Source organism: Rhinatrema bivittatum, chromosome 12 (assembly GCF_901001135.1).
Source record: "Rhinatrema bivittatum chromosome 12, aRhiBiv1.1, whole genome shotgun sequence".
Classification (NCBI taxonomy): domain Eukaryota; kingdom Metazoa; phylum Chordata; class Amphibia; order Gymnophiona; family Rhinatrematidae; genus Rhinatrema; species Rhinatrema bivittatum.
In genome coordinates this window covers 45,828,006-45,844,076 of record NC_042626.1, presented here as the reverse complement: position 1 = coordinate 45,844,076, position 16,071 = coordinate 45,828,006, and the positions used below count along the sequence as shown (strand labels likewise).

The window sequence follows — 16,071 nt, the reverse complement described above, 5'->3', positions numbered from 1 at the left end:
CATCTGCCATAGCTTCCATGCCAGCAGTGCCTGCACACACATTTCTGAAGTGTTTTGATTGAGAGGTAAGAATTTGGGATGCTCTTGAGTGAAAGTGGAGATTGGGATTTCCATAGATTCTTTCACATGCACTTCAGTGACTTTGAGATTGTACCTTAAAATGCAATCATCTCTGATTCATCAGGCCAATGACCAATTTTGTGGGTGGATGGTGAAGGGGAAGGTAGGAAATGTATTGAAAAATAAATTATCATCCAAAACAGTATTGGTCAGGGTTATGTGGTATGACTACAGTCAAAGCAAATAAAAGATTGCTAAACCTGTTGAACTATAGAATTGTTGATTTGGTTGTTAACTGTCCATTGGTGTACTGGAATGCTATTGAATTGTTATAATAAAAAGAATGTTAAAAAAAACCCAAATCGAAGTGTGGCATTAAAAAATAAAATTTACAACAGTCAGAGTGGAAACATTTTAGGAAAATATAACCATCTTTTTCTTTCTTGCTCTTTGTTTCAACTTTCTACCCTCAGCCTTTAATTTCTTTCAGCTTCTTCTCTTGGGTGGGCAGCTCACAGAAGTGGCTCCTCTCTCATCTGCCAATAGCAGCAGCAGTTCCCAGTCAGCTTGAACGTAACTTTTTTCCTGCCTGTCAATGGCTATGGCAGCAACTCAGTGATCTGGACCATGCTCTTCTCCTGTCTGTTGCCAAAAGCAGTTGACAGAAGATCCTTCATTGTTTGCAGCTCCTTTCCCACTAATGGCAACAATTGCTCCTCTCCCTTTTGTAGGTGTCAAGGTCCACATTTTAGGCAGCTGAGTGACCTGGTGACCCAGGAATTTTTCAGCCTTAACAATAATAGTTTACGTATCACCGTAAATTTATTAGTTTTTTTAAGAATAAGTTCATGTATTTTCATTGGTAGCTCTAGATGAGCTCCATTTACGCACACTAGGGTATAGCCCTGTCCCCAGATGGCTTAATTAAAATTTGTATCCAAGGCAAATGGAGGGTGAAGTAACTTGCCCAAGGTCAACCCTAGCTTTCCTGGTACTCAGCACGCTGCTGTAACCACTAGGCTACTTTCCACTCCATCCAAAAAGAATTGCAACATATATTTTACAATTTATTACGGCAGAAGTCATCCAAAGTAAATTTTAAAAAACATGCAAAGGAAGATCAAGAAATGAAAAGGTCTAGCTAATTTAAACTTTTAGGAACTGTGTCACACAATGTCTTTGTTCTTCATCTGAAACCCACCAAGGCTTGAACCTGTGGCCATCTAGGGGTGCCTGTAGTCAACACAAAAGTCTTACCTACACATACACATGCTCTCTTCTGCAACTTCCCTCCCACCAACTAAAATCAGCTTGATTTCAGATAATTATCCTGCCCACAAAGCTAAACCCTGAGGTTTCTTATGAGGACACTGTGACTCTATAAACTTGGGAGTCCCACAGTTCCAAGTGGACTGCTCACAGACCACATATTACAAACACTGGGATCAATCACCCAGCTTCTCAATTACTTGAGATCTCAAATCAGTCTCAAACACAGAACGGTGAATGAAAATGGCACAAAACTCTGCATTGCAGTAAGTAGGGAAAAGGAAAAGGCATTACATAATATTTTTTTCTTCCCACTGAAATTATTGCAGACGAAACCTTGCTCTAACTTAAACAGAAACAGTTCTAGTAACTTTGGCAGTCCAACTCCAGCTAGATGTCTGTCTCTCCTGCCAATAGCAGCTTCCAGCCGTCACCTTCTCACAGACAGTTTTTAACTGAGACATAAGAACATAAGATTGCCATCAAAGTCAAGTATCTTGTTTTCAATAGCGGCCAAACTAGGTCACAAGGATCCCAAAGCACAGATAGATTTTTATGCTGCTTATCTGAGGAATAAGTAGTAGATTTCTGCAACTCCACTCCAGGAACTTGCCCAAACCTTCTTTAAATACGATTACATTAACAGCTTTCTCCACATCCTCTAGCAATGAATTCCAAAGCTTAATTATGCATTGAGTAAAAAGATATCATCTCTTATTAATTTTAAAACATACAATTAAGTAACTTCATTGTGTCTCCTAGTCCTTGTACTTTCTGAAAGAGTAAGCAATCGATTTGAGTGTTCTCATTCCACTCCACTCATTATTTTATAGATCTCTATCATATTTCCCCTCAGCCATCTCTTCTCCAAGCTGAGAGTCCTAACCTTTTTAGCCTTTCCTAAAAGGGAAATCGTTCTATCCCTTTTGTCATTTTGGTCACCCTTCTCTGTACCTTTTCTAAATCTGCTACATCTTTTTTGAGGTGAAGTGACCAGAGCTGCACCACAATACACATGAGGAGGTTGCACCTTGGAGCATACCTTTCCTAATAATTCCTAGTATTCTATTTGCTTTCTTAAGGCACCCCCCCCCCCTTTTTCCCAAAATAATACCCAGTTTCTAACAAATCTAAGCCCCTCTTCACTGTACCATTGTCTCATCCACACACAGACTCTGGAGGTCCTGCATGTAGAATGGGGAGCATTTCTGAGAACGCTACTCTGGAGGCTCTGGATTTCAACTTTCTACCTAAAATCCTAAATTTGGCTTCCAGAAACTCCCTCCTGCACCTTCCTATGTTACAAGAGCCAAGACATCCAGCTCCTCCTTAGCATTATCTAAAATCCTATCTATGTGATACATGAGGTCTGCTACCTTCGCATCAGGTAGGCAAGTTACCAAGCAATCCTCACGTCCACCAGCCACCCAGCCATCTACATTCCTAATAATCAAATCACTAACTACCATGGCTGTCCTAACGCTTCCCTCCTGGGCACATGCCTCAGAGACATATCCTAGATACAAGACTTGGGACCTTGGCTAGTTTTAAGTCCTTACTCCTGTGGGCAATGTTGAATTTTATCTAACCAGGGGTAGTTAGCCACAACAATGTCAGCTAGTTCAACTGCCTTTTCTGGAGTACAGGGCTGATTGTCTTGGACATGTTCTCGTAACTCCAGACAGCATCTTTGCAGAAACTGCTCCAGGACCATCAGGTCATGACAGTCCAGTAGGTTCTAAATTTCAGCCTTATTCAGCTACAGATTGTGCTCTCATAGCTGTATTACAACTCATTGTGGATGTCATCCGCTCCTTTCTGCAGGTTTTGGAACTTGATTCTGTATGTCTTAGTAGTGATAACATATTGGTTCAACAAGGCTTTGTGAATCTGCTGAAACTTGGACCATATCTCCAAGGATAGTCCTTGAAATGCTTCGTGTGCTCTCCCAGGAAGCTTTCCTCTGAGATACCTCACCTAGTTCTTATCTTACTTAAACAACATATTTTTTTCAAGGGCATTTAGATATCCATCATTACCGCCTTTGTATCATCAAACTGGGCAAACAAGTTGGGTCCTATTCAAGATGTGAAGCTAGACTATTTGCACAGAAGATATGCTGGAGCCTTGAATGCAAGCCATTTCCATCTCCATTTTCTGCAGCTGGAATTTCCACTCTTCATGCTGCCATTGGCCTTCTCTCTCTTCCTGTTGCAGCTGCATGCAGATCTGCTGAATTTCAGCCGATAAAGCATCATGCCCCACCAGCTCCCAGGAGTAGAACTCAGGATATACTGATACGCCATTGCTGGCACAGGTGGTTCCAGAAACTCCTAGTCGCTATGAACAGCCAGATAATCTAGGGTAAGGACAGGCATGTCCAGGGTCGCATGATCACTGCTGTCTACCATTAGCATGCTGTCTATATCCATCAGCATGCAGCTAATTTAACACTACCAAGAAAACAAATGCTGCTTACAGTTGTTCACTGTGTGCTGTATTTGGAGGTTACAGAGTAAAAACCACTCAGAGTGTGGTGACCCTCAGCCCATACACTGAGCCCAATTATACCACCGCTAAAACCAGAAAAGAAGGGAGGTCTGTAATGTAACATCTTTCCGCTTCCCCTGACACCCTCTAGGACTTGAACCTATGGCCAGCAGGCACCCCAGTAGCTTTTCTGGGGACATGCAACTCCACAAACTTGGAGTTCCCAGCGAACTGCTCACAGACCACACCTTTAAAACATTGGGATCACCCAGCTTCTCAAACTTTCTTGGGATTTCAAATCAGCCTCAAGCACAGTTGTAATAAACTAAGGTGTTCAACAGCATGGGAGAAGACTGATACATCACGCATTTCCAGCATAGCTCTCTGCTTCAACGGCAGGAGAGAAGAAAAACTGATTCTTCACGCATATCCAGCATAGCTCTCTGCTTCAATGGCAGGGGAGAAAAAAAAACTGATACTTCACGCATATCCAGCATAGCTCCCTGCTTCAACGGCAGGGGAGAAGAAAAACAACCAATAAGGGCTGAATAACATAGTCTGGGTAAAACAAGCATGGGTGTAGCTTGCTTATTGCGGTGGTTACTACCCCTACTACCCCTAACTAATCAAGCTAGATATTTCACTTGGATGCAGCTCCATCACTGCTCTCTACGTTAATGGTGGGGGTGGAAGGGAAATAGAACCAAGAGCTAAGAGAAACAGATAAGTATGAGAGAAAAAATGTGTGAAGCTTGCTGGGCAGACTGGATGGGCCGTTTGGTCTTCTTCTGCCGTCATTTCTATGTTTCTATGTTTCATTTCTATGTTTATTATTAACAAGGAGGAACAGTGAACAAAAATACAAAAATCTGTATTGCAGCAAGCAGGAAAAAGGATATGTTTTTTTTTTTCCCTATTAAACCTAACTGCAGACTAAACCCTTCTCTAACTTATACAGGAACAGATCTAATAATTCTGGCAGTCCAACTCCAGCTGGATGTCTTTCTCTCCTACCACCAAGTACTGCCAACCGTCATCTTCTCACAGAAAATTTCCAACTGACACTATATTCAGACAACCACAACAGTGACATCAGCTGCTTCTGGCTGAGGTTAGCACTTTCAGTGCCAGTTGCTAGTGACTGTAGAACACTGCTACCTGTGGTCCAGTAAAAGGAGTCCATGAAACTCCTGTTTTGCCAAACTATTATCTGGAGCTCTTCTCCTTGGGAAAAGAATTATAGAGGAGTGAGCCTCAGCCCTGTGTATAAGTCTAGGTGAATCTGAGTTGGGTTATTCAGATTTATGAGGATACTTAAGCAGCAACAAAACTAATATATATGGAACACCAGACTTATCTGGACATCTATATTCTAGATTTTAAAAAAAGTTAATAACCAAGCCTCACTGTATATCAGTCTCTTATCAGAAGCTGGCATGGGACCTGTTCACATATAGAACTAAAGACAGAACAAGACATCATGCTCGAAGATGACAAAGAAACAGAATATGATAGTGGATAAAGACCACAAGACCAATTTAGTCAGTTCATTATCTTTTCCTATTGCATTACACAGAGCCTACTTAATATTTGATTTTACTCTCATTTGCCCTCTACAGTGGATCCTTTGTGCTTATTCCAAGCATTCTTCAATTCCAGTACAGGTTTTGCCTTCACCACCTCCATTGGAAGCCTGTTCCATGCATCCACCACCCTTTCTGCAAAGAAATAATTGTTAATGTTACTCATGAATCTACCTGTTTAACACATGCCGTGATTTATTTTACAACTTTTTTTTCTACTGAAAAATGTTTGCTTCAGGGGTATCCACTCTGTTGCACTGAAGGAATAGATAAGAAACCTTGAGGATTGCATGAGTATCTGGGAGTTAAGGTTCAATGCAAAAAATGCACAACCATTAGCTGGAGTGAAGAAATCTAAGAAAGCAGATGCTGAAGGGTGAGATACAGATGTACACTAACCAGAGACTACATCTTGGAGTGATCATGACTGATCTCAAGGTAGCAAAGTGAGGCTATAACCAGAGAGATGTGAGGATGCATGGAGAGAGGTATAATCAGTAGAAAGGAGATGATAATGCCTCTGCATGGATCTTCAGTGAGACCTCATCTAGAAAATTGTATTCAGTCCTGGAGACTGTCCCTCCCAAATGGATATCAAGATGGAGGCAATCCAAAGAAAAGTAGCTATAATATAGCAGGATCTACACCAATTGTTCTATGAAATGAAAATTAATGTCCTAAAATAAATATGTATTTATTTAACTCTCTCTTTATATATCTATGTGTTTTTTAAATACTTCCGTATCACATTCCTGATCAGAAGTTCATGCAAAGCTGTGTACAACCAACACATAATAATAAAAGGAGTTTAAAAAATAATCAGACAGCAGATTTGCTTACCTGTAACCACAGGTGTTCTCAGAGGACAGCAAGATGTCAGTCCTCACAAGTGGGAATAATATTCAGATGGAGCTTGGGCCCAGACCTTTAATGTCAAAGTTTCTAGAACTCTGACCATATCCTACCAGGCATATGCGCCGCAGCATGATATCTCACATCCAAGGGAATCCCTTCAGTCTAATTTCATAGCTCAGACTGGAAGCCAACTCCAAGGGCAGGTGGGTGGGTTTCATGAGGACTCACCTCTTGCTGTCCTTTCAAGTGGAGAATCCATAGGGAAAACCTGAACAGTGCCAACAGATACAACAACTGTTTTTAGTGGCAGCAAACCTTTTTTCTATATACATTTTCCTTTATAGGGACAGCTTGGAACCAAAAACAGGCCCTAGGAGATGTGGAGTAAGGTTCTACATCTCAAATAGATTCCTTAGGATACTGACTAAACTTTACTGTTGTATTGGGAGTCGCTGTCTAAACAATAATACAATGTGAATATGTGGAGAGAACTCTACATTGCAACCTTTCAGATCTCCTCTATGATCATGAGTGAGCTACTGATGCTGCAATGGCTCTGACAATATGAACATGACCAACCTAAGTGTAACAGGAGGAGTTACAATTTGCTATCCAACTGGAAAGAGTGTGTTTGGCAATGGCAATCCCCATCTAGTTCATGTCCAATTAAACAAAAAGTTGGGTGGACTTCCTAAGGGCTTCAGTCTGCTCCAGATAGAAGGCCAAAGCTTTTGCAGTTCAAACTGTGAGGTGTTTGTTCACCTTGGTGGGCATGTGACTTGGGAAAGAATGAATTGACTGATTCAGACGGAATTCCGACACCACTTTAGGCAGGATGTGTACACAGAATCATGATACAACTTAGAATAAGATGAATAGAAACATAGAAATGACGGCAGAAGACGACCAAACGGCCCATCCAGTCTGCTCAGCAAGCTATGCACTCTTTTTTTTTTTTCTCTCTCTCATACCCGTTACGCCTGGCTTCCAGTACTCTCCAGTTCTACCTCCCCCCCCCCCCCCACCATCAATGCAGAGAGCAGCGCCGGAACTGCATCCAAGCGAATATCCAGCTTAACTAGGGGTAGCAACCGCCGCAACAAGCAGGCCACACCCCTGCCCCTGTCCACCCAGACCATGCAATCCACATATAGATCCTCCCTTCCTCATTCCCCCCGCCGTGGAAGCAAAGAGCTATGCGTTGAACGAGAAGTATTAGACTATCTCCCCTGCCGTTGAAGCAAAGAGCTACGCTGGACATGCATTGAAAGTAAAAAATCTGCCCAGCTACACCTCGCTTCCCTGTGAATACAAAATTTTTTTTTTCTTCCACATTACCTCTTGCAGTTGAAGCCCAGAGCAATGATGGAGTCTCAACTGTGTGTATGTACACTGAACAAGGGTAATGTCTCCAGGTAGTAGCCCCCATTTCCGCAAGCCACATTAACAAACAACAAATATTGAAACAAGCCTAATAATTGGCAATACCTATAGCCTATGACCTACTCTTACCCACCCCTGTTTTTTTTTTTTTGGCGATGGCAGCCCTCCATCCTTCCACTCCGTGAAGGTGGAACACCGACCACTGGCATCCCGCTCCTTGAATGCCTCTGTGGCTACTGCCGCTCCGTGCAGTGTTCTGCCGCCTCCTTCCACCTTTGGGCTTGCGGGCCCCGGTTAATGATCCCTGCGTCTGCTACTTTTTGTGGCTGTGACAACTGCCCCCCCCAAACAAGACCTTTAATTTGGGCTTCAAGGGCTGCTGCTTCTCCCTTTTACTGCAATAGGTCTGAGGCGATCTCTAGCTCAGCCTTTCTGCGCACTTTGGCGGCGGCTGTGGCAGCAGCGGCTTCCTGTTCTTCTATTTTGAGCCCTTCTATCTTGAGGGCTGCTGCTTGTTCAGCATTCTGTATGCGAGCCACCCCCTCTTTATTCACGTCCTCTAGACTTGATGGATCCATAGTGTTTATCCCATAATTTACTAGAGCCTGAAGCTCACTGATTCTGCATGCCAAAGTTACTGCCACCAAAAATAAGACTTTCTAGGTCAGGACCTTCAGGTCTCAGGAGTACAGTAGCTCAAAGGCAATTCTTATCACCTGGGTCAGTACCACATTGAGGTCACAAAACACAGCTGGAAGCGTCAAATGAAGCAAGTCCCACATGGTGTAACACTGCTCTGGGTTGTGTACCCTTTGTACCGTGCTGGAGCTTTACCTCTACCAGCCGCCTCCCCCGCAGTTTGAGCCCTTGGGTTCTGGCAGCCAGCAGGACTTAGGTGGGTCCCTAGGGCTATGCTGAACTAAGCAAAGGTCGTGGAAGGCAGCAGAACGGATAATAGGCCACAGGTCGAGGCACGCAGCAGAGTGTGGAATGTCAGGGGCTGGGCCAGACCAGGGTCAAGATCCAGGTAGTCACTCCAAGACAAAGAGGGCAGACTAGGCCAACAAGACAAGCAAGGAAGGAAACAAGCAGGGCTAGGAACAAGGGCAGACAGGCAAGGAACTGGACAAGGAACAGAGCACAGAGGAGTTAGGATAACACAAAGAATCAAGATAAGGAACACAGAACAAGGCAAGAGACAAGAAAGAGACAAGGACAGCCACACGCACTGGAACGCAAGGGCACTAGGAGACCTGTTGCTGAGATGCTGGCTGGTAGTAAGAGACTTCATTATATAATACTGGAGGTTGTGACATCAGCCAGCACCACAGGAAATTCTGGCTAGAGGACATACAAAGGCAGTCCTGAGTTACAGGAAGTTCTATCCTGGGTCCTTGGAACACCCAATGCTTGGAACTCCTTGATGACAGAACCACAGTGGTTGAATCCTTCAAATTCTTTGGGTGGGAAGAGGCAGATGCTAGTCTTTCTGAAGCTCAATGTTTAGCAGGGTTGATGCCCTCCCGATATCGATGCATCACCAGCATCCAGTGCAGCTTCTGGGTCCATCAATGTTGATGCCTCCAATGGGCCAGTCATGTGCTGCCTGAAGTGCTTCTCCAATAGCTCTAGTCAAGATTATGACTGCATAATGATAACATCCTAGGCGATTATGCACAGCCCTGAAGCACAGGACATATTTATCATGGTGACCTGTGATAGACATGATTCTGTCATACCAGGGGCATTGTTGGCAGGCTTAGCCATGACCAGACAAAAAAAGCTAAAAAGCTTAATCAAAAAATGCAGTCGGTGCACAATTAGGATGCAAAAAGGAATGTAAACTCACAAAATTGATCAAAACACATTTCTAGAGAACCCTATGGGGAGAAACTGGACTGCAGGGCCCTAAAATGATTGATTCGTGCCAGTTTTAGGATGGAATATCTGTGGTAAGCAGGAGAGGGAAGATCCATGATTGATAGGCTCCACTGAAAACATGATGGTAGTATCATGCCATACTGCATGTGCTCAGTAGGGCATGGTTAAAGTTCTACAAACTTTGACATTAAAGTTTTGGGACTGGGCTCTATCACCCACTTGTGAGGACTGCCATCCTGCTTGTCCTCAAAGAATATAAATACACCATCAAGGAGCATAGTGATGGAAGATATATATTTATTAACACATTTATATAATGCTTTCCAGTCACAAAAGAGCAACATGATAGAGACATATTCAAATATCTTCAAATAATGCAAAAGCAGCAAACCTTTTTCAGAGGATAGAACAAGAGGTCACAGTATGATGCTCCAGGGGAATCAATTCAGGAGTAACATCGGAAATATTTCTTCATGGAAAGGGTGGTGGATGCCTGGAATAGCCTCCTGAGGGGAGGCAGTGAAGACAAAAACAATGATGGAATTCAAGGTAGCATGGGACAAGCATAGAGGATTCCCAGTTATGAAGAAGTGAGAGGTCAAAGATCAACTGGCATAACAGCAGGAAAGGAGATCGGCAAACTTAATGAACCTTGATGTCTTTATTTGCCATCATATTCTGTGTTTCTATTTGAAGGTCTCTAACAAATTCACCTCTCCCCCACCCCACTGTCCCTCCTACACTAGAGTCTAGACTAAATGTATTTAGGACCAGAAGTCTTAGGGCTTATGGTGCAGATTCAGAATCACTGTGTAGCCCTTTCCTGGACTGAGTCTATTCTGACCTTTTTAACTTTTTGGGGATACACATAATACTCCAGAATGACACTTACCAATGATCTGACCAAAGGCAGTATCATTCTTTTTGACTGGTAGTCATTATCCTGGCTTTTACCCATGTCTTTCTACAGTATTCTACACACTTAACGGATATGATCACACTTAGATCTCATATAAGAACATAACAAGCTGGGCTTGATGGCATTTCTTATTTCCAGCAATGGTCAGTCTGGGTCTCCTGGAAGTATCTGGCAAATCCCAATATGAAAGTCTGTTCATGTTGCTCTCCTCAAAAATTAAGAAGTGGAGAAGCCAAAGTTCATCTGGCTTAAATTTATGGAACTATCCTCCAAAAACTCATCCAAACTTTTTTTTAAACTCAGCATTAACCATATTTTCTGGTAACCATTTCCATATCATAACTGTGGGATGACTGAAAAAATGTGTTTTAAATCTTCTACTTTTAGTTTCAGGGAGCATCTCCTAGTCCTATTTGTTAGTATATATCATTCCCTATTAACCAGTTCCATACCACACAATTTTATAAACCACTATCATATTCCTTCTTAGTTGTCTCTTTTTCCAAGTTAAAGAGTCCTGTTTAGCCTTTGTAATTAAGTGAGCTGATCTAGTTCCATAATCATATTTGCTGCCCTTCTCTGTACTTTTTCTATTTCTATATCTTTTTTGAGATTTTTTATTCCTTTCTGAATAATTCCTAATATTCTACTTGCCTTCTCGCCTACTGAAACACATTGTGAACACTGATTTCAATGTGCATTTCACAATATCCCCAAAGTCCTATTCCTGTGTGGTAACTCCCAAAGTGGAACCTAGTATACTGTATATAGGATTATTTTTCCCAATGTTCATTACTTTGCACTCATCTGCAATGAATTTCTTCTGCCATTTACATGCTCAATACTCCAGTCTCACAAAATTCTCCTGCAATTCCTTACAATCAAATTGTGTTTAACCGGAAGGCTCATCTGCATATCCTACCCAGAAGCCCCTGGGAGAGGACTCAAGAGGTCACAGCAAGTGATTCAAACTTCAAACTCCACAGCCCCAACGTCCAGAGGCCCCACAACCCCACAGTAGGAGAGGATCGGAAGCCTGTGCTGTAGGTGCGCGCACCTCAAACTTCCTTACTATACTCTATCCATTTACCTTGCTAAAACTTATCTGTTTACAAGACCTTATCTGGTTTTATATGTTTTGATTTTACATGGTAATTGTGTTTGGCAGGAGTAATTTGCTACAGATTATATACATAAGGAATTGAATTCAAACCAAGAGTCAATAAGTTAGGTAACTAGGATGATCTAGGTAGATTAATTGTAGCGTTTTGAGGGTCAGTGCCAGAAAAATATAAAATAAATCCATAGACTAAAAGTACTTTAGATTAGCTTTACATCCCTATTCCAATAAAAATTTTAAATCGATAACAAATCAACAAAATTACGATGCAGGAAGTAGTCCAGCAAGAGGGAGGCTTTCTAGTCTTTTGCACTGAGTGCCTCATGTATGATTATCTCCCAGCTAGCGAGAGGATGTATGTGTGCATTAAGTACAAAGAGCTCCAAGCCCTCAGAGAACAAGTCCAATATCTGGATGCTAAAGTGGCAGACCAGGAAGAGCTAAGTGACAGAAAGAGGTATATAAAGGAGACCTTTAGGGACATAGTAGAGAAGTCCCACTTCCAACCAGGTAGCCCTGTGCTGATTTGAAGGAGAAAGGTCACCTGGAAGGAAAGAATCAGCTTGATGGGGCAGAAGGCAATCATGTAGCTAGAACCTGCTGTCAAGGTGATGTATCCTTTTCACAGTGAGGATAGGTCTCCAGAGGCAGGTGCCCAGAGGGAAGGGTTAGGACAGCCGTTATAGTTGATGATTTAATTATTACGAAGGTTGATGGCTGGTGGATGTGAGGATCGCTTGGTGATCTGCCTGCCTGGTGCGAAGTTGGCACAATCCATACATGACACAAATAGGTATTAGACAGAGCGGGGGAGAAGCCACATGTCATGGGTACATGTGGGTACCAATGACATAGGAAAGTGTAGGAGGGAGGTTCTGGAAGCCAAATTTAGGGTTTTAGGTAGAAAGCTGAAACCCAGAACATCCAGGGCAGCATTCTCAGAAATGTTCCCCATGCCAAGTGCAGGATCCCAGAGGCAGGCAGAGCACCATTCAGGCTGATGCTATACCATGCGTTGGCTGCAGCGCATGGTTTAACCCAAGATTGAAAGTGCACGTCCATATACCTCAATGCAAAAAAGGGGGTTAGCACGTCCAAACGCGTGTGAGGGTAATAGCGCTCATCACATGCATGTTGATGAAGCTATTATTGATTCCCCCTCCATGCAAAAAAAAAATAAAAAAAAAATATCTGTGCCAGAGGCACACATTTTTACTCTTAAAACTTAACGCTAGCTCTGTAGCTGGTGTTAAGTCTTGGAGTCCAAAAAGTGTACAGAAAATACTGCTTTTCTGTACTTCCTCTGACTTAATATCGTGGCGATCTTAAATCAGTGGAACTAAGAAATGAAAAATGTCCCCCCAAAAAAATTTAACACAAAAAAGAGTGTGCTAGCAGTCAGGTTATAAAAACAAGGAGGCGCGGAGGCGCTAGGGGTGCGGAATTTCCCCTAGTACCTCCTTTTTACCACGGCAGCCCATTTGCATTTAGCAAATGGGCTGCCGTGGTAAAATGGGCTTGCCGTGGTAAAATGGGCTTGCCGATCCACCCCGGAGAGGTGGATCGGCAAGTGCTCAATTATGAGTGCCCTTTAATGCGTGCCAATATTGCATCGGCCCGAATGAATGGTTGAGACAATGATGAAAGGAAGAGGGTTTTAGGTTTGCTAGGAACCAGGCTTCAATCTGGGGAAGCGGGGACCTTTTCCAAAAGGATGAGCTCCCCCCCTTAACCAGAGTGAAACCAGGCTGCTGGCACTAACCTTTAAAAAAGAGATAGCGCAGCTTTTAAACTAGATGATGGGGAAAACAGACAGTTGCTCAAGAAGCACATGGTTCGAAATGATTTATCTTTGAAGGATACTAACAGAACAGGGAAAATAGGGCAACCCCGTAGAGGTGCCTTTAAGTAAAGTACAGAAAGATCCCAAATTACCTCTGTCAATTGATGAGCAGGTTGTTAATACAAACAAAAAACATACTTTGAAATGTCTGTATACAAATGCTAGATGTCTAAAAAATAAGATGGAAGAGTTAGAGTGAATAGTATTGGATGAATAGGTAGAGATGATTGGCATCTCAGAGACCTGGTGGAAGGAGGATAACCAATGGGACACTGTGATACCTGGTTTCAAATTATATTGAAATAATAGGATAGATCAAATTGGTAGAGGGGTTGCGCTATATGTGAAAGAGAGCATTGAGTCAAACAGGATAAAAGTTCTGTAGGAAACAAAATGCAATGTTGAATCTTTATGGATAGAAATTCCAGGTGAAAAAAGGACTAAAATAGTAGAGGGGTGTTTTAACATCTACCTGACCAGAAGAAACTAAGAGACAATGAAAGAAATTATGGAAGCTCACAAAATCTGCAGCACAGTAATAATGGGTTTGGGTTCGATGTAAACCATTGTGATAAGAATCTTTGTCTTGAACGTCAGTATAGTAAAAAGATGTAAATAAATAAATAAATAAATAAATAAAATAAAATAAATGGGTGATTTCAATTACCCAGTATTGACTGGGTGAATGTTACATCAGGATATTCTAGAGAAGTAAAGTTCCTAGATGAAATAAATGATTGCTTCATGGAGCAGCTGGTACAAGAACAAACAAGATGGGAAACTATTTTAGACCTAATCCTTAGTGGAACACAGGATTTGGTGCAAGAGGTAACAATGTTGGAGCCACTTGGCAATAGTGATCACATTATCATCAAATTTGACTTAACTAGCGGGAGTGGGAAAAAAAAATCTACTATGATAGCATTTAACTTTCAAAGAGGTGACTATGATCAAATGGGGTAAATGGTTAGGAAAAAACTGAAAGGAGCAACTACAAAGGTTAAAAGTTTAGCTCAGGCATGGATGTTGTTTAAAAACACCATCTTTGAAGCACAGACAAGATGTATTCCACACATTAGAAAAGGTGGAAGGAAGGCTAAATGACTACCGACATGGTTAAAAGGTGAAGTGAGAGAGGCTATAGCTAAAAGAACTTCTTTCAAGAAATGGGAAAGGGATATGAATGAAGAAAACAGGAAATAGCAAAAGCATTGGCAACAGGAAATAGCAAAAGCATTGGCAAGTCAGATACATAACACTGATAAGGAAGACAATGAAAGAATTTAAGAAGATACTTGCCATGGAAACAAAAACACATTAAAATCTTTTTCAGGTACATTCAAGGTAAAAAGCCTGCAAGGGAGTCAGTTGGACCATTAGATGATCAAGTAAAAGGGGCACTTAGGGTTGACAAAGCCATAGCAGACGCTAATGGAAGGGCCCCACTACCTTCAATCTTATTGCTTCATGTTATGCCTGAGATGGATAAAGAACCATGAAACATTACCCTTTATTGATATATGGAAATTGGTCTATAAAGTGGAGAAGGTTATGTCTTCAACTATATCACAACTGCAAAAGATTACTGAAGATACTACAGTTAAGTTGCAAGAATAAGACATGAAACTGGACTCCTTTGATAGTTTATTTCATTCTATAGGCTGTCAAATTTCAACACTGCAGGCAACTGCAGCAGCGCCAGTTAAAGATAACTTGCAAATACATAATCAATCAGAGACCTTGGAGAATCAGTCAAGGATTAAGAATCTTCGGTTTTTGAATTTTCTTGTCTCTAAATTATCAGAATACGAGTTATTTAAAAAATATTTAATTGAAATCTTGTTGTGTCCTTAAGACACAATGCCGATTTTATCAAAGATTTTTTATGTTTCTAAGAATAGGAAGATTGGTGCTTCTTCTGAAGGCGGTATGGATACTCGTTTTGGAAAGTTCCCCTCATTCAGAATTTTTGGAGTCATCAATTGATGACATACGTGTGCAAGTCACATTGTTGGTTTCCTTTTGTTATCAACAACATAGATATTGTATTTCAAAAGACCTGTAAGAATAAGGATTTTCGTTTTTTGTGGTTTTCCTGATGTGACTAGGGCAATACAATTTCATAGGAAACAATTCTTATTGCTTAGGAAAAGGGTTTTGGCATTGGGAGCCACTTTTTTTTTTTAAACCCTTCCAAGTGCCTAGTTAATTATCAAAAGAATAGTTTTGTGTTCATGGATCCCAGCCATCTCAAAACTTTTATCAGACATAAAACAGTGGGATAAGTGTTGTACCTTGGTAGAATAATTTAATAGTATATTCCCCTTTTGCAATTTACTTTTTCCTTTTTGTTTTTATTTTGAATTCTTTATTTTTGAGTCTCCCATCAATGTGGACTAGTTCATGGTTGGGTAAGACTGTATGATTACCTTTGAATTGTTATATGGACCGTGATTTTCTTTTCATTTATTGTAAATGAAGAAAATTTAATAAAATATAAATTAAAAAAATAAATCTCTATCAGAGGGGTAACAATCTTCAGATATCTACCAAGTCACATCTATCCAAAAAGGATTTAAGCTAGTCTCTCTGTAGCTCTGTAGTACGCCCTCTTTCCAGTGAATTATCTACAGCAGGGGTACGTGTCATATTAAAGTCCCTTCCTACA

At 41.5% G+C, this 16,071-nt stretch overlaps 1 protein-coding gene across 5 annotated transcripts in view; it reads right to left on the bottom strand.

The window, feature by feature from the left end:
- Positions 1-16,071, bottom strand: part of MSANTD2 (Myb/SANT DNA binding domain containing 2) — a 137,214-nt gene that overhangs the window by 12,871 nt on the left and 108,272 nt on the right. The window contains exons 5-6 of one of the 5 annotated variants that reach the window (XR_003852084.1): positions 9,913-10,027; positions 5,420-5,537 (exon numbers count right to left, since the gene is read on the bottom strand). The exons of 3 other annotated variants lie outside the window; for them this stretch is intronic. The gene's annotated coding sequence lies outside the window, so the exon portion shown is untranslated. The remainder of the gene's footprint in view (positions 1-5,419; positions 5,538-9,912; positions 10,028-16,071) is intronic. One more of the 5 variants, XR_003852085.1, reaches the window with a different exon arrangement.